At 42.9% G+C, this 19,616-nt stretch overlaps 1 long non-coding RNA gene across 1 annotated transcript; it reads left to right on the top strand.

Annotated features, from left to right (window-relative positions):
* Nucleotides 1-1,813: 1,813 nt before the first annotated feature.
* Nucleotides 1,814-19,321, top strand: LOC135909022 (uncharacterized). Its single transcript, XR_010566532.1, has 3 exons — nucleotides 1,814-1,900; nucleotides 3,161-3,222; nucleotides 18,998-19,321. It is a non-coding gene; the product is annotated as an uncharacterized lncRNA (long non-coding RNA).
* The last annotated feature ends 295 nt before the right edge of the window (nucleotides 19,322-19,616 follow it).

The raw sequence follows: 19,616 nt of genomic DNA, 5'->3' as shown, positions 1-19,616 counted from the left end.
GGTAAATTGACACTGATATATAGATTCAAATACTCTTATTTATTATCTGTTCTCAAAGAACTTTTTGCTGTACGTCTCAACATGTTTCTGTAGAATAATTTCCTTCGCATTTATGTGCTTTGTGCTCGATTACTTCAGAAAAAGATCACCCTAAGCTTAACTCTCTTTATGTAGGTGACCCTTGTCTCGCTTAACTTCTCTGATATCTGCTGTCCACTAACAACAAAAATATGTCAGCACTGCGCTTAGCGCCATGAAGGGCAGATTGCTGCATACACATGAGTTAGAACCATACTTGCGCCGGAGTTCATGGAAGCTTTTCATTTTGTTTTTTTTTATCCCATTAGAGTTCGAAATCAACTTGTTTTTATGACTGTCGCAGTAAAACGCAAGGATATCTCCGAGTATCACAGCCAGTGGTGTCGTTTCTCAATTTTAGTCTGGGGGTAGGACTTCTGATGAAACCATTTCTGTGCCTACGCTCATCTGCACCACTTGATGTTAAAAATCGTAGAGCAGCTTTCTTTCAAATTTACATAATGAAGAAACGAGAATTACGTGCGCGGTAAATATTTTTAAAAGAAAACATGCTAAACGCATGTCGGAATTATTCATTAGCTTGCAGTGTATTCACAACACCAATGTTTATGAAATAATGCACGGTTGCTGGCAGGGACAGGTATAAAGAAATAAAAGCTGACAACGGCTGCTAGAATGATATCCAGTTGTAAACAACCATTACATTATCAAATTGTGCCTTTCTGGAATAAATCTAAAGGAACAGAGCACTGGAGTGAGTCAGCAGAAAGTAAAATATGTACTCATGGTGCATCTTCCAGCTATTGACGTCCTGCTGTGACGATCTCTTTAATATATTCTGTTACAAGCTAATTCCTCACAAAATTGTTTGAGCTGACAGTGCAGTATGTGTCGTGGTTTTCAACAGGTTTCCTTTAGGTTTCCATGCCTGTGTAACAGATTATCCTGGCACAACTTTTTTTATATTGTTGAGTGGTTTGTATACCGGTTGTATACCATGGTGTTCGCATCTAGATTTAGCAATCTTCGTTACTCTTATTTGTTTACTGCGCGAAGAAATGTTTCACATCATACCTAGATTATAAAAGTAAGTAAGTAAGAATACGTAAGATTGTGAAATCTGTGACTCTGTGCATGGTTATAAGTATCTGTATTTTTTGTGTTGCGAACACCCAGGGACCCAGGCACTCCAGCTGCCCTTTAGTTTCTACCCTTTGTGTCCAGCCTTTGGTTTCTAGCCTCTCAAGTCAAGTCCTAAATTAAAGTGGACTTTAAATGCCTCTATACTGCACCTATTTTTCTCAGCTATTGTCACCAATCAAATTGCTGTTGCGAAAGTTACATGAAAAGTGTAAAAGGAGTTAACTTTTGTGCTGGAGCACGACCTTCTGGAAAATGCCCCTTTGTACCTTCATCAGCTCCCTTCATTAAGGGACGACCTGCAGTGACTGAGCACTTGTTTCAAAACTATTTCATGTGCTACTCCATTTGAACTAATACCACTATGACAGGCAACTATTTTGTTGTCGCACTGATGAGCCGTCAAGTGATGTAGCCATCTTTATGCTTTGCTCTTTGGAACCATTCCATCATATGCCACTCTATTTTTGAGCACACAGGTGCAAAGCTTTTCGAAAACTCAGGACCAGCAGCGTATGACGGCGCCCTGCTGTCGCAATCAGCAGTAACGGACACAGAAATGTTTGCGCACGTCACGTTCGCATATTCGCCCGGTATATTATACCGACGTCACGCGCTCGTTAAAACAGTTTCATTTAGGACGATCGAAAGATCCGCACGCAATTCCTTATCTTGTCTGCAAAAGTTTGGTTCTTTATAGTTGTAGAACAGAGACAGAAAGGTAAGCGGACAGTATATCGTACGGTGAGACTACCTTTACGTTTTATGAAATTTTTAAAGACCACTTGTCGCAGATAACGTATTTTAGTCCTTCAGGCCTGTTATTCTGAGACGCGGACAATACTTGCACGAGAAATCGAAACACATATTCTGACTAAATGAGCAATATTGGTAACTTCATAATTTACAGCTGATATAGAAATTTAAGAAATGTAGCTGCTGAGTTTGCAGGGCCTATCTACACGGAATAAATTTGCAGAATGACGCCAGTTCTGGTATGCGCTCCATAAAACTAGCCGTAAAAATGGACTGTCTTTTTTCCCTTCCTTTTTTTAACAAAACGCGGTTTGATGCATTGAAGGACGAAAGTAACTGAAACGACCGTGTATTTCGTCCCACAATTCTGAAAATAACATCTCGAAACTGGTTTCATCCTGGAAATTAATTTCAAGTGGGTACTTCTTGAAATCACGTCAGCTACACTTTGTAAACTGCAATGTGTTCTATGAAGTAATTAATCAGGAAGTTAAATGTATAATTGTTATTATACAGTTCAATAGGACTTTTTTTTTCTCGTGGTAGTAATGCCTCTCCCCTCAAATATTCCAGTTCAACTACAAGAACTATGCTATCTGCCATAGGCGATTTTGAAAAATTCCGAGAAGTTTCAAAATGGTCACTACATATATTGCGGAGTGCGATGGGGAGTTAGGAAATGGAATTGAGGACAACGCGTCAACTGAATGCGAGGCATGTGTAAAGGTTAATGGGATTAATTTTGACCGACACACAATGCCTGTACGGTCCAGCAAAGGACGAAAGCAACAGTGAAACAACCAAATCGACTGTGCACTGACGTCCTTGAAGGCCTTTTATTACAGTGCAAGGAACGATCTTGGCTGTCTGAGCATGTGTCAGTGCTATTATTGATGTCTTCATTCGAAAATTTCACAGTGCATATACACATTTGTTGGTTACCCGATATAAGCAATGCGTCGTTGAGCTGGATGTGTAGTAGTGTTTGCGTATTATGCAATATTGTTTTCTTAAGAAATTCTCATTTTCCACAGTGTTCCACTTAGTCTTGCATACACCTGAACGACCTTTGTTTCTTCTTGTCCTATATTTTCGTTACGTTACTTCGTATGCATCTTCATAGAACTTCCCCACAGCAATTCATTTCTACACCTAAATAAATAGACAAGAATATTAGCGCCTATATATTAGGTTCTAACTAAATGTTGTACTTCTTTTTCTGCAGAAGGACAATGAAGGTTATGGCGGCCCTCCTCGCTTTTGCCATTTCTGGCCTCTTGGTGCCAGGTAAGCGCGCCTTTAGAAATCAGAAATTCCATAACTTCAACATAGATGGAACAGTTACCAGCAACCCACCGTTGGATGCAGCTTCATCAAATGAAGCGACGACTTACACCTAAAGAAAAAAATGAAGCTACAAAGAAACTACAAAGAAATCTCCCAAAGTAAAGAAATACAAAGTTGGCTGCCGTTCGCAGTTTTGAAGCGGTATGGGCAAGTTTTTGCATAAGTGGGTCTATGACTAAACTAAGATGACCAGAGAGTTAGTAAATGGAATAGAGAGGCCACAATAAAAGCACATTAAAATTTCAATAACAATATTAGTAACCCGAAAGTTCGTATTATAGAGGAAGTTTTATATGCATACCCTACACTATAAATTGAAAAGGAAAAAGTTCATCATTGTTGAAAGGCAGGAGTTCAATGGTCTGAGAACGCACGTTCATGTGAAAAAGCTTTCAGAATAATACTACTCATGCTTAACGCAAGAAAATAATGGAGAAACCAAAGTAGCTTTTCTATTCGAATGTCAGGGTATGCTTTGAGTGAGAAAGCAGGACTGAGACACATTGCTAGAGCCATTGATATTTTGGGATAGTCGGGATAAAATTTAACAAATTCACGGAGAATGGATGGATACGCAGGAGATGGGTGGAAGCGCGAGGATGTGTTGGTGGCGCAAAATAGGCGAGCACACACATTACTGAAGAGAGGGTATTCTTTTGGGAACGCACACGGATTTGTAGTATCTAGAATATTTATATCTTGTGAGATTCACAGAAAAAACTGCCCTTTCACAACTGCAGAGTGTACTAGCAATTCATAGAGTATGTCATAACGTAGGTCACAATGAAACAGAAAGCAAGAATAAGTCGCGGAGCAAGTAAAATTAATGGTACGGATAGATTTAGTACAATACTGTCTAAAATTAGCCACATCGCACCATACACCTCAGAATCTCGAGGGTCGGCCGACCTGGCTTTTTGGTAAAAAACAAAGGGTCAAGTATGTGTCGACATAGAAAGACAATGTTGGCGTAGTTGACCGGGAAATACGATGTGACTCGTTTACTAAATTAGTGACTAATGAGCATAAAAAACAGAAAGCAGTGAAATACAGATATGTGATCACCATTTATTCAATGAATGATTTCACCCACCATGTATTCCGACATTGTGTTCTTCAGTTTCACAATTTCACAATTAGTTGACGCTTCATTCTTTATTTCAAGAATTCAGCTTGCGTATAAACGATTATAAAAACTAGTATGCAACAAAAAGAGACGCTCATATCATCATCATTAGGAAGGCAGCATACATGAAACGTTGATCGTTTGGATTGATCTTTTGGCTAGTTCCTTTTACGTAATGCAGAAACAGGTTATGCAGAAATCATGCAAGCTGATCATGAAAAATAAGCGAACATATTTTGGGCTCCGCTGAATTACATAAGAAACTTTATGGATCTGTAAAATGCGACGAACGAACCAGCCTAACTATGAAGGGGGCAAGCTTGAATCTTGCTACCTCATCTAATTATCAAGCCATGTTGCAGTGGAGTGTTAACCTTTCGGACGAGTAACGGAAACATTTTTTCTAGTGTATCAGTCAAAGATTTCATTATTCTTTGGATTCAAGCTTTTATTTAGTTGTGCTTCAGATTCCATAAAAACGCACGAGCTTCTGTCCCACTTGTGCTTTTATTCGGTTGCGTCTTCGGTAACCACAAACACCTCTGCAGAGCAGCTGTAATAATGTTGCAAATGAGAAGTGCGAAGAAGCGCTATCGTCATTCTTAACTGGCGACCGTCCATCTGCAGTACGTGCAGTGAAGTTGCGTGGGCTACGCGGCTAGCTTGCCACCCATAAGCGGTAATTCGCCTTATTTTTGCTGAGTTCAATTTATTGACCCACAACATATAGCACGAAGCTGCAAAGGAAACCCGTCGGGTTTCCGTGGATGACAATTTCATCTTTCACGAATACTTACTTCACCTTGCGCGATTCCGCAGAAGTAATGTGCGATATTCTGCGTCCCTTTACATATAGTTGTACATTAATTGGCACGCTTGCGTCGATCTACTAGCTTCCTGTGAGCTCAGGTGGTATAGCGGTTGCCCCGGAAAGGCGTTGGTTTTGGCCTCAAATCCAGGACCAGGACAAATTCTTTCCTCAACTGCAAGGCTTTAATTTCGAGGAACCCATACGGGTTTGCTCTGCAGCTTCGTGCTATATTCGAGTTGATGACAATTTTACTTTTCATGAATACTTCCTCCATCTTGCAGAGTTGCGCGGAACTGATTTGCCATATCTTGTGTGCCTTTAGATAAGGGTGTCGATTAATTTACCCTCGTAGTTCGATCTACCACCCTCCTGTTAGCTCATATGGTATAGCTTCCACCCCGGAATGCTGTTGGTCCAGGTCTCAAATCCTGAATCAGGACGAAATGTACGATACGAACGATAATCCAGCCTGAGTCTTGGTCTCTACCTGTCCGTGTCAGAACGTTCCACTGGAAACCAATTCTCATATGTACGTACAACCAACGAGCTCAGGCAAGCACTACTCTGACGTATTTTTCCTCAACTGTGAAGCCGGATTTCCGAGAAACCCGTATGGCTTTCCTTTGCAGCTTCGTGCTACATTCGTGTGGATGTCAATTTTACCATTCATAAATACTGCGTGCAGCTTGTGGAATTCTGCAGAACAGATTTGCCACATTCTGTGTCCCTTTGCACCGACTTGTCTATGAACCCACCCTCGTACTTCGATCTGCAACATTCCTGTTATCTCAGATGGTAGAGGGACCACCCTGGAAGTGTGCTGGTCGCGCCTCAATTCCAGGACCAGGACGAATTCTTCCTCAACTTTGAGGCTTTATTTCAGTGAAACCCGTATTGTTTTACTTCGCAGCATCGTGCCACATTCAAGTGGATAACAATTTTACCTTTTATGAATACTTTCTACACCTTGCGGAAATCCCCAGAACTTAAGGGGCCCATGTCGCAGAATATCCGGCGTCCGTCTCGGACGTCGTTCCAGCAAACAGATTTTCCCACCATACAAACCTAGGACCTCTATGTGGCACAAGAATCTCACTGCACTTATTGTATTTATCAAGCTAAAATACGCAGAGCAATCATAAAGTACTACTTACACACAACCTACAGACATGAAAGTTCTCGGATTGTAATTTCAGTATACGAGAAAACATAATTCTGTTACGGGAAAACTCAAACGAACCCCTTATTAGCCTGTCTACAATACATAGACTGCCGACGGCGTCCGCCGTTGGTGCGCGCCCGCGCGTGAATATCTCGCAGTCCACGTAGCGGCGTACTCGCTTCCTTGAAACATTGCCACATAATGCTCGCCTCCGCCGCATCGCGGCCCACGCAAGAGGCCGCGTTTCTACAAGAAAGCCCGCCTTCGTGCATAGGAATCGCCGCGAGCGTTTCTCGGTAAAAATTAACGCTACATAGGCTGCGGTTGCCGGGAAGCGTGAGAAGCAGTCAGGGATCTTTGAATGCTGTCGCGTTCCACTGTTAAAGATGAAGCGTAACCCAGGAGGAAGCCCTCCCCACCCACTCTTTGTTTAGTGGTCGGCAGGGGTCGCGGACCCCACCCACGTTGGGACGGGAAGCCCGTGAGCCTCCGCCGTTTCGTGAGCCCTCTGGACGGTCCGGAGCTGGGTCTGAAGTCGTCGCTTCGCAGGGCGTCCACCCAGTCTTCTTCTTTACGGAACACGGTGCCGCTTAGCGCTGAACATTGCCAGAGCACGTGCGCTAGCGAGCAGTACGATTCGCCAGAATCCCGAAGGTGGAGTACCACTCGATGTAATGAAAAATGGTGGAGATGTGATGCTTGAAGAAGTAGCGGCCCTTTATACAAACAGTCTATCGACTTCAAGGGTCCCAGAGAACTGGAAGAATGCCAGCATTATAGTAATTCAAGAAAAGTGAGACGTTACAGAATGGAAAAATTTTAGACCCAATACCTTCCTTCCAATAGTATATGAAATATTCACCAACATAATCTGCTAGAGATTAGGGGCGACAATGGGCTTTAGTCAACCAAGGGAACAGGCAGGTTTCAGGAAGGGATACCCTACAATTAATCACATCAACGTCTCCAATCAGGCGATTGAGAAATTTGCAGAGTACAATTAGCCCCTCTAGACGGCTTTTATATATTAAGAAAAAGCATTTGATTCAGTTGAAATAATAGCAGATAGAGGTATTACGTAATCAAGGAGTACGCGACGCTTACAAAAATATATTGGAAAGTGCAGAGATTCCACAGATACCTTAATTCTCCACATGGAGGAAGATATGTATGATGAAAGGGGTGAGGCAAGGAGACACAATCTCTCCAATGGTATTCACTGCGTGCCTGTAAGAAGTATTCGAGCTATTACACTGGGAAGGATTAGGAGTAATGATCAACAGCGAATATGTCACGAACCATAGATTTGCAGATGATATTGTCGTCTTCAGCATCACTGCAGACGAGTTGCAACAAATGACTGAGCACCTTAAAAGAAAGGATGTAAGAGTGGGGTTGAAAATTATTATGCAGAAGGCAAAGATGAGGATCCATAACCGGGCAAGGGAACAAGAGTTCAGGATCGCCAGTCAGCCTCGAGGGTCTGTGAAAGGGTACGTTTGCTTAAGTCACTTACAAGGGACCCTGATCATGAGAAGGAAACTTACCGAAGAATAAAAATGGGTTGGAGCGCATTCACCAAACATTTTCAGATACTTACCGGAAGCTTACCATTATCATGAAGAATAAGGTGTTACGCTGCTGAGCACGAGGTCGCGGGATCGAATCCTGGCCACGGCGGCCGCATTTCGATGGGGGCGAAATGCGAAAACACCCGTGTACTTAGATTTAGGTGCACGTTAAAGATCCGCAGGTGGTCGAAATTTCCGGAGTCCTCCACTACGGCGCGCCTCATAATCAGAAAGTGATTTTGGCACGTAAAACCCCATAATTTAATTTTTTAATGAAGAATAAGGATGTACAACATGTGCACACTACTGGTGCTGACATATGAGGCAGAAACATGGAGACTGGCAAAGAAGCTCGAAAACAAGTTAAGAACGGTGCAAAGAGAGATGGAACGAAGAATGTTAAGCATGAGGTTAAAAGACAGGAAGAGAGCGGTGTGGATCATACGACAAGCAGTTACAGCCAGTATTATAATTGACATTAGCAGAAAGAAACGGAGCTGGGCAGGTCATGCAATGCGTAGGTTAGATCACCGGTGAACCATTAGATTTACAGAATGGGTGCCAAGAGAAGGGAAGCGCAATCGAGGACGGCAGAAGACTTGGTAGGGTGATGAAATTAAGAAATTTGCAGGTGCAAGCTGGAGTCGGTTGGCGCAGGACAGGGGTAATTGGAGATCGCAAGTAGCGGTCATCGTCCTGCATCTGAGATAAATAGGCTGTTGATGAATATGATTTGCCATATTCTACGTCCCTTTACATCGACTTGTTGATCAATTCGCCCACGTGCCTTCATCTGCTAGTCTCCTGTTATCTCCGATGGTAGAGCGACGGCCCCACAAAGGTATCAGTCACGAGCCCAAATCACGGACCAGGCCAAATTTTTCCTCAAATGTGAGCCCTTATTTCTTAGAAACCCGTATGGGTTACCTTTGCAGCTTCGTGCTGCATTTGGGTTCAGGAAATCTTACCTTTCATGAATACATATTCCAACTTGCGGAATTCCGCAGAACTGGTTTGCCATATTCTGTGCCCCTTTAGGTCGAGTTGTCCAGTAATTCACCCTTGTGCTTGAATCTGGTAGCCTCCTGTTAGCTGAGATGGTAGAGCGACGGTCCCGGAAAGGTGTTGGTCCCGGGCTCAAATCCCGGACCAGGGCGAATTTTTCGTCCAGTGTGAGGCCTTATTTCTGAGAAACCCGTACGGGTTTCCTTTGCAGCTTCGTGCTGTATTCGGGTGAATTACAACTTTACCTTTCGTGAATACTTCCTCCACCTTCAGAAATTTCATAGAAGTGATTTGCAATGTGCAATAATCACTAACAGCAAACATTTACGTGATTTATTCCGTCCCAGTGCGGTTAATATTTCCCTTAAGTCGTGATTGTTCACGATATGTGGTAAGTTATATTGTAACATGCGCCATTCACATTGGAGCATGTCGCACGAACATACGAATGTTCATGGTGAATGGTGATGATGAGGCTGATGATGATGATGACGCTGATTTATTTATTTATTTATTTGTACCTCAACTACCGCATTTGGGGCTTTGGATGCCTTGAATGATGAACGACCGGAGTGGTGCAACACTTCAGCAGGTAGATGATTCCAGTCTTTCACTGTTTGAACGAAGAGAGAGTTAAGAAGAGCGGAGGTGCGAGCTGGAGGGAAATAAACAGCCTTTGAATGGCTATGATAGGATGAAGCGCGATGGGCAGGCGTGATGTCGGCCTGATGAAGTAGTGAGTGATAAAATTTGTAAAAGAGGCACAGTCTTGCTGTCTTGCGATGGTTCCAAGGTTCAGAGATGACTTAAGTTTAGTAACGCTAGTGTTTGAAGTTTGAAGTTTATTACAATTTTGACAATACAAGATTGTCATGGCGCCCGAGCAAAAGGCGAGACTATACACGCCTGACTAGGCCCCTGGCGCCACGAGCACAGCAGACAACAGTGCAAGAAAATATATACATATATACACATAATACACACATATACATACTTATATATACGAATGATACAATTATACATACAAGAAATCATTGCAACACAATAAGTATAAATAATGAAAATGAAGAAATAAAGTGCGTACAGAAAGGTACAGGTAAGAGTAGTCAGAATAAGAGTAAGAGTAGAGTAAGAGTAGATATGTGGTAAGAGAAGTCAGAATAAATGAACCTCGCTGCGCGATTCTGTATGGATTCTAATGCTGCTGCCAGGTTAGATTGGTGTGGGTCCCACACTGAGCATGCGTATTCCATTTTGGGTCGAATGATTGTTAAATATGCGAGTAGTTTTACTGAAGGGGGAACAAGGCGTACACTACGGTGCAGGTAGCATAGTATACGATTGGCATCATTGCTAACGCTGCAAATGTGCGAGGACCAACAGAGGCTATTGGACAAGTTAATACCTAGGTACTTATAATAAGTCACAGCACACATTTCCGAGCCGGCGATAATGTAATTAGCTCAAATAAATGATTGGCGACGATGGAAAGTAAGCAGCGACGTTTGTTTGACGTTGAGGGTACATTAGCCCGTTATTACACCAAGTTTCAATGACGTTAAGGTCGGACTGGAGAGCGCGAAAATCAGCGTCGTTAGTAATAGGACGATAGATTACACAATCATCAGCAAATAAACGAATTTTGGAAGAACAACCTATAGAGCAGCGGTCCCAGGACTGTGCCTTGTGGCACATCGGAGATAACGGGTGGTAAATTAGGCGAGCATTTGTTAGCGTAAACAAACTGTTGACGGTTAGTCCGAAAGTTGAGTATCCATTGGAGAACACAAGGGTTAAGATGAAGACGTGATAGTTTTAGGAAGAGCCGTTCATTGGGAACCTTGTGGAAAGTCTTTTCGAATTCTAGGAAGAGGGCGTCTATGGGTATATTTTGATCAAAATGCGAGCTGATGTCATTAACGAATAGAGATAGTTGAGTCTCGGAAGGCATGCCTTTCTGAAAACCGTATTGATTAGGAATAAAGAAATAAGCGGATGTTAGGTAGTTTAGAATGTGAGAATAAATTATAAGCTCCATTAGTTTAGAACAAACACTGATGAGGGAAATTGGACGGTAATTATGCCACGACGACGATGATCCTTTTTTGGTGTAGGGATTATCTTACTTACTTTCCAGACTTGCGGCACCCCTCCAGATGATAATGATTGCTGAAAGATATAGCATAAAAATACACTAGAGATGTGCGCATTGTTCTTAAGCATTCTGGAATTGATTCCATCGATGCCGGCTGAGGATGTTAATTTAAGGGTTTCAGTTAGCTTGGTGATACCATATGCTTCGATTGTTATGCCCGGCATTGTTGGGTTGTTGAGGTAAGGACAGTCTGGCAGGTCAGTGTTAAGTTCAGAAGTGAACACGAAAGAGTAGGCAGAGTTTAGTACTTCACATACTTTATGGTCTGGAACACGTTTATTCTCGTTATCATACAACACTAATGGTTTACGGTTATTTGCGGTAATGTATTTCCAGAATTGTTTGGGATTGTTTTGCAGTAGGTTAGGGAGTGTTGTTGAGTAAAAGGTTCGTTTTGCTGTTGCGGCCAAAGAATCAAACTTCTTTTCAGTGACGTATTATTTTTCCCAGGCCGGAGTGGCATTGGAATGCTTGACTTTATGAAACAATCTTTACTTTTTATTGCTTAGTCGTTTTAATTTGTTGTTGAACCATAGGGACGAAGGTCGCTCTGTTAAAATGATAGTTGATATGTAAGTCTCAGTGAGTTCTGTCATGTTATTTTTAAAAATCGTTTAGTTGGTGTCTACTGTGCAATTCGGGAAATCTATAACGTACCACTTGATCGTGATTTAATGGCACACCATTTGAAACGGGGCAGTGACAAATAGTCACCCACCCTGCTCGATTTAATCAGGTATGCTATACATGCTTTTATCTAACATATTTGTATACATCTGCTTAATAATTTTTTTCTTAAATATCTGCCTTGTACCGCTAGCTATGGCTCTAAGAGACCCGGCCTTGTAAATCTATCCCGTGTTTTTTTTTTCTCACCAATACTGTAAATGCTTGTTGCTAATCTAACCTGCTGACCGGTTGACGCTTCCGTCCACTTTAATCTCAAGCGCTTCTGGAAGGTGTACATTACTTACGGTTCTCACTGGGTGAATCCCCTCGCATTTCATTACGATGTGCTTAGTGACCTCCGGATTTTTCGCTGCAGCATACACACACCTCATCTAGCTCCGAATATTTGCTCCAGTACGTTTTTGTCTTTAGATAACCGGCTCAAGCTTCAAATAGCAAGGCACTGCCCTTTGGGTTATCGCACAGATTTTGCCTTCTAATTTCTTTCTTCTCGTTCTTGTAAACTTGCTTGGTCCTTTTTGTTTGCACTTTTCGACATTCAATTAACTGTCCATGTTTCTCTCACTTCCGTTCTGATGACTCTTGGTTGCCCATTTACCGTTTCTTTTACCCTGTACTTGGTTGCCAACTGTCATGACTTCTTCCGACATTCTGTGTCCGCACGTTTCGGGTACAGATACTTGTGCACTTTAGCTGCACAGTTACTTTCATCCATATTCTTGAGTCTTCAAAACAAATTTTTTTCTGTGCTTGTCTGACTTCAAAATGAGGCCCAGCCCATGTCACCCTGCAGTACCTCATTTGTGGTTTTACCCTAGGCTCCCAAAGCTAACCGGCCTAACGATCTCTTGTTAACTTCGAACCCCGACAAGATATCAGATTTTAACCATAAAATGTAATCTGCTAACGCACTTTTTCTCTTTGATAACTGCTATAGAATTCTGTTCGTCAAACATATTAAACACAAGAGAACCGTTGCAATCAGCATATTTGTCTAAATAATCTATGTGCACATTCAAATCTTCTAATGTAACCTAGCCCGATTTCTTGAACTAATTAATGTCACTCCTAATGCAATAAAACATTTTTTTATTTTTATCTCCGCTGTGAATACCTGTCCGTAAGTAGGCTACTCCAATCCACGTATTTTCGCCTTGCCATGCGCCGCTAATCTATACATGCTCCTTACACGTCTATCTTATTCTTTGCCGCTTCCTACCCTGCCTATTTAGCGGGCATACGCATAGGCCTTCCCTTGACCCAGTAATTATGCTGCACCATTCCCATACAAAATTGTCAGTAACAGGCGGCTACTCCAAAACTCGTAGATGCGCTTCGGTCAAGGCGTACGTGCTAAACGCTTCGTAATTCAGATGCGTTTTAGTTTTCAGCCATTCTTACAGCTTGTGACCACCGTACATATTTACGTAACAAAATTTTCTATTCTTATATAACCCTTGTGCGTCGTTTCCTATCTCGCTGTGGTCTAATCCTGCCTTTTATCGGTCTGTCGCTACAGCCAGCGCTTAGTATTGCTACCGGATTGGCCGGGCCCGCATAAAAAAAGCTGCAGCCCGCACCGCGCGTCTATGTCCAGACGGTGTTGTTACACTTTCTCGAAAATGCACCCCGTCACGCACAAAAGCACCTTCGCAGGTTGCTGGGTGCACTTATCGATTGATGTCAATGAACGGGGATTTTTCAACAGTGATACCTAGCGCAGAGGAAGGAAAAAAAACTAAGAGGCCCTACCCAGTCCACGCGCTACGGGAATATGGCGGAGGATGTCACGCGTCATTTTTTTATGCAAAGGGGCAAAGGACGGTTTTGTTATTGCGGTGTGTGCTCATGTGCGCTGCTCCATAGGTCCATATATAAGAAGTCATCGTTTACGTGCATGCTCACGAAACCAGTTCATTAGAACCGCTCGTGCCTCCCGAAGCGAAAGAGAGGAGCAATTAAGGCCTTCAACTGTGTACACCGTGGTGCACACCTTACGTCTTAGACATTGGAGAGTCACTTGGAATTTAAAATTAATATTAAAATGTAAAATGGTGGTTTCTCATTCTGTAATATAGTCGTATTATACCGACATTTATCATATGATACCCACATGTAACATAGAGAAACGTGTGCCATTCTATATCATTGTGTGTCATAGAACGGCACACAAGAAAGTTTTTTGCACAATTAAATTACCAGCCCTATGCTTAGTAGCTCATCAGGTAACCTCTGCCATATATGTGCACGCGTTTTTTGCCAGAAATGCGTTGGCTGGCCAGTAATGTGGCGCTTATTTCTCTTCGATCATAGTGTCAATACTTTGTGAGTGTGCACACGTTTTCTCTATGTTTACTTTTTCATTGAATACTTTGTTTTTGAATATAAGGAGCCAATTGAAATTAAAGAATATTTCTACGGTGTAATACTGATGACTTTGGAGATATACTCATGTCTTATTCCAAGATGTGTTCTAAAGTTCATGGGTATCATTCTAATGTGATTTTATGTGTTTCTCAGTAGGTTTTTCATATGATTGAATATGGCTTGTGACTGATCAGTAAACATTTTAACCTTTTAAGAGAAAATGTTTCATTTGAGTAACTCGGTGACTACAGATTACACCGCATTCACCAAGCATAAGTGCAGGTGCTGCTAATGAAGGGATTATATATTCCCCACGTGCAAGAATTGCGAATCCCTTCTAACGTCACCGTGGATCTACATCGTGCTTTCACACTATTGGGAAGAGTACTAGCATTCTGTTCTGAAGGAGTACAAGCACTCTGTTTGGGGGAGTAGGAACACTCGGCTTGGAGGAGTAGAAGTACTCGGTTTGGAGGAGTAGGAGTACTCGGTCTGGGGTAGTACTATTACCCTTGTGGGGAGAGTATTGGCACTCTGCAGAAGAGTACTAGAACTCCCTTGCAGTGGAGCAAGAAAACTCTGTCAGGAGGAGTTATCCTACTCTCTCTCAAAGAGGGTTGATCTACTCTCGAAAAGAGAGTGAAATATGGGACAAGTGGATACTCCCTCAAAGAGAGTGCCCGGAACTCTCTTTGTTTTTAGAGCGTAATTAAAGTGTGATGCCGGTCATCACCTGTGCATTCTTGCAGCGCAGTAAGAATGGGCAGATTACAAAAGCCGCCAAAGTAGCACGGACCAGCCTCCTGGCTTAATTTGCTGAGTTCACCATGAACTCCTTTCAACGCTTGAGCACAGTACGCGGACTGCGTGACGCTGATTGGATATATCTATCGCGCGAAATTTTGGAACAGCCGAGGCGAGAAATGTAAACAAAATAGGAATTTCTGCCACGCCAAAATGGCGGAGCAAAGCCAACGTCCGGTGTCCCGGCGCTTCAGAAAGAGTGACATTAGGGCCGCAACTCAGTTTTTCCTTCCATCATGACACCTATTGATGATAACGATAACTTAGTTTGCCAGCATCTCCGAAATGGCGCAGCCACAAGCAGTTAGCCTGCTCGAGCTAGGGACGTTTTACTACATCTGCTCAGTCTAGCATTTTGCCTATCTCTCTTTATTATTTTCCGTCTTCATTGAAACGTCTGCTTCAACATATTACAGTTGCCTGCGCCTTTAACAAGCGCGGCTATACTGATCTTTCCCTGATTGTGTTCAAAGACGCGCAATTTATTTTTCGTATCTCAACCACCGAAAAACCAGTAATTTCATCCGATTTCAGCCATAACCCTTCTGCAAGGTGGGCGTTCGCTAAGGTGCTTCCTGATCGAAATTGTCGACATTCGAGTACGATGTGTTATCACTCCAGTATGATGTGCTCGGTTATTTGACGCTCAGGTGCCAACATGGGCTTCAAATAGCAAGGCACTGCCATTTGTTATAGTACAAGTTTTGCTTTTTACCCACCGTGGTTGCTCAGTGGCTATGGTCTTAGGCTGCTGAGCACGAGATCGCGGGATCGAATCCCGGCAACGGCAGCCGCATATCAATGGGGCCGAAATGCGAAAACACCCGTGTACATAGATTTAGATGCACGTTAAAGAACCCCAGGAGGTCGAAATTTCCGGAGTCCTCCACTACGGCGTGCGTCATAATCAGAAAGTAGTTTTGGTATCTAAAACCCCATAATTTAATTTTTTTAGGTGTTGCTTCCTCACTTCTTTTGTTCTCTATTTCTAAATCTACATGAACTTTCTGTTTGCGTCCTTCGCATTCACTTTAGTCTATTTCTCACAGTTCCTTTTTGATGACTGAGTTGTTCTTATTGCTTCTGTTGTTTTCGCAATGAACTTATAGCTCGTGCCTACGAGGGTGGATTGCTTCCCGTTAATTTCTTGGTCAGTGCTACGTGTCTTGAAAGAATAATTATAAATTCTTTTTTTCTGTTCTTGAAAAGTAGCCATACCAGCTTTCGAAAAAGCTGCTAGATTATCAGACATATCCGACCTAATGTTAATAACAAGGAAAATGTGTTTAATATGACACTCTAGAGTCTATTGTCTGCTTGCTTGTTTCTCACTGGTGACCATTGCGCACTGGCTAACATTGTTGATCTGTTCTTGCATTCCGTGTCCGCGCTTTTGTGGTAGAGATAGTTGTGTACTTGGCCGCTCATTTCCTTCAGACATGTTCCTGAGTCTTTCTTCAAATCTAGTTCCGCTCGGGGCTTCAGTGACTTCGAGAGGGGCCAAACGTTGCCACTCTGAATAGCCATATTTGTCAGTTTGCCGCAGGCCCCCTATGCCGCTAGGCCTAAAGACCTTCGGTGAACTTCCAACCTCGACTAGATATCTGATTTTAACCACTCAATATTGTGTAAGGAAGAAGTGCGCCGTGCCGAGCTCCGCAGCCGGATCGCCAGCGCTACTGAAGTGGGGCTCGGGCTAGACGCTGTTCCTGGTTTTGTACTGGCTAAGCCTACGCAGTTGCGTCTTCTTGTCCGCGTCCTTCGTGTCGTCCACAGCCGTGTCGGACTTCTTTGCCACAATTGCTACGATATTATCGCCAGATGCCCAAGAGGTGAGCCACCGCTAGAACGACGAAGTGGGACTGCTCCCTTGGCGCGAGCGAATGTCGGCCTGACCATCTGGCTCCAGTGTAAATAGCCTGTAAATAGTCTCTTTCGTCGGTGTCTTTCTACACATAACAATATCATTCATAATTACTACCTCTGAGACCTATACTCGTTTCCGAATTCCGCGTTTTACCCCACACTTATTGCAGCCCCAAAGTTCTCTCTATCATTATTGTCGCATTCCGCTTCCCCTTCGTTCTCATATTATCTTGGTGAATATTTGTGTAGGCCTAGTCATGCTTATGTATTTACCCAGGTTTTTATATTGCTGGATTATGGGTATGTCGATGTTTATTTGGTACCTCATCATAGCTGGCATCTTGGCTGAATATCGCAATTCGTGATGTGTCTTTGATAAAATTAATGCATAGACGCAGTATAGTTAACAAATATATTATGGCTTCTCGCGCTGAAATTGAAAGTTTAACCTCTAAAATACTAAGAAGGAGTTTGTTTCATATTTAATTTACATAAGCATGGCCACTGTTCTGCCAGGGTGGATCCGTGGGGACATCAGTCTTACTCTTCCTTCAGATTTCCCTGTTCCTTCTATGAAGACAGTTTCGCATGGAATTTTCGTTTTCTTTCTGAAACATTACTGAGTGAATCACATTTCATGCTGCAATATTTTTCAGTTATAGATATTTCTTTATAGTTTCTTCACAATAGGCAAAGTGAAAGTTGAAAAGTAATTTATCAAGGTGAGTTCAAATAGAAATTACACGATGCTACCAGGTTTGGCAGGACACAGTGCGGACTTTCGAGGCTGTTCAACGTCAAGCGTTCAACTATTTCAGTTCTTTGGAAAATATAAGTTTCACTAGATTACTACACTAACTCTTCATGGTTCTTACTACAGATTTTTGCTGGTGTGTAGCTAGATTCAATGCCTAACTACCTCCTTTAGTGACTAGGACCTGCTTCAAGAAGCTATTGCTCGCGCGACGAATGGACGTCGCACAGTTGGAGCTACAGCGCGCTAAAATGTATTTCATTTACCCCATCAGCACTTCGCGACATTCTCCGGTTGCGGCGGCGCTCGGTCCGTTCCGACACAATGACGTCAGCACAGTCTGAGACGCAGCAAGAGAGAGAGAGAGAGACAAAGAGTAAACTAGCAAAGAACTGAAGTGTAATCGAGAGAAGCCGAAATTCCCGGGCCCTTGTGACAGGGATGCGACGCCCATTGCCCATTTAACTTACTCCAGGGCCAAGCTTTACCACGTTCACCAAAGTGCCTATGCTGACAAAGTTTCATAGTGGTGGTGGATATTAGCAATTTAACGACAGTTGCCAGCGCAACTAATCGTTAGGGAACTGTTATTAAGTACTGACAATAGAAGTCCGGTAGTTACTGCACTATTGAGTTCAGGGAGAAGTCAGGTCATACCCTGGTACTATCAGTCCTGGGCTTTGCGGCTGTCGTGAGAATTGCGTACTGAAAGTACACAAGATAAATGCATTGCCTTTTCGGGAAACGTATTAGGGAAATGCGGAAAAATGCACTACATAAAGCGGATAGCTTACCATTTCTCGAAACTAGAGCTATGCATCAAGTCAAGTTAGCTTTGAACTTTCAGTACTGCTTGAATAAACAAACCAAGCCTGTTAAACAGCAATGTTTGCCGACCCGGCATAACGTGTGCGCAAAATTGGGCTGGTTCCGGAACGAAGAATAAACCGCTGTCATGTGGGCCTCGCGGTGGGTGGCCTTCTCGTACTGTTGTTTGGTCGGTAAGGTGCGCAATCACTATTCATGCAAATGAGGGTGCCGACGAGGAGCAGCTTTACAGCATTTCTTGAACCACTTCGCAGCACTTTCGTTCCACGTATATTCGAACAGGTGCTTTTAGACTGCGTGACGTTTTTGTTTGTTGACGGATTAACGCTAATGATAGACAACACTGAAATATTTCGCCATCAGTGCTATTATTCGAAGACACGTATTTCAACAGAATCTTATGCTACTAATTGAGCGACGCAGCAATGGTGCTGAGTCTCACGGTGCAGCCAAAGTCAGTGGAAATATATGTTTCACCTACCGTGGTATCTCCTTTTAATAGCTCACTAAGCAGGTCCATTAAAGATAGTGGACGAATATTCATAACTAATTATTTCACCTTTGTTTTCTTCACAGACACTACAGCTTTACCAACCGGCGAGGTATTAGGCGTTGCCTCAAAGGAAGCTCAGCGCTCGGACGGAAATGCTGAAGACGCCGAAGCCCGCCTATCTGTTGCTTGTGTGAACAACCACTGCGAAGTTTCACCGCTGAGAAAATAAGGCCAAAGGTCGAGAATATGTATTTGGGACTGAAACGCAGCCTTGGGTACTTCCATTTCTTTTCGAAAGCAGCATTTGTGTTTCTCAGCCGTAGCTGCAAACGTTTGTGCGTGGGATGAACTGCGCGACTGCACTTTTCTGGTGGTGGGTGAATAAAGTAGCCGTCGTTGATGCAAAATGGGGCGTTAAGTGCACTGCGTAGCAAATATATAGTCATAAAAATTCAACGCACACATCTTGAGCCTGACAACTAAAGAAGTTACGAGAAGTTTTCATCTCCGTCATTTGCTGGGTGTATCACAATGAACTGTGCTGACATGGCGCTTTTCTCGGAGATCGAAGCACGCTGTGTCTTTAGATTAAGCACGCTTTAATAGTGAATAAGATTTACGCTTCCTTTGCAAGCTACATCGTCAAACTAGTTATCCATGAAAGGTTGCAGGCGGAGTTTAAGTGCATCTGGCCCGTCAGAA

This window comes from Dermacentor albipictus, chromosome 2 (assembly GCF_038994185.2).
Source record: "Dermacentor albipictus isolate Rhodes 1998 colony chromosome 2, USDA_Dalb.pri_finalv2, whole genome shotgun sequence".
Classification (NCBI taxonomy): Eukaryota; Metazoa; Arthropoda; class Arachnida; order Ixodida; family Ixodidae; genus Dermacentor; species Dermacentor albipictus.
The sequence above is the reverse complement of the archived record's forward strand: the minus strand, read 5'-3'. Positions and strand labels throughout refer to the sequence as shown.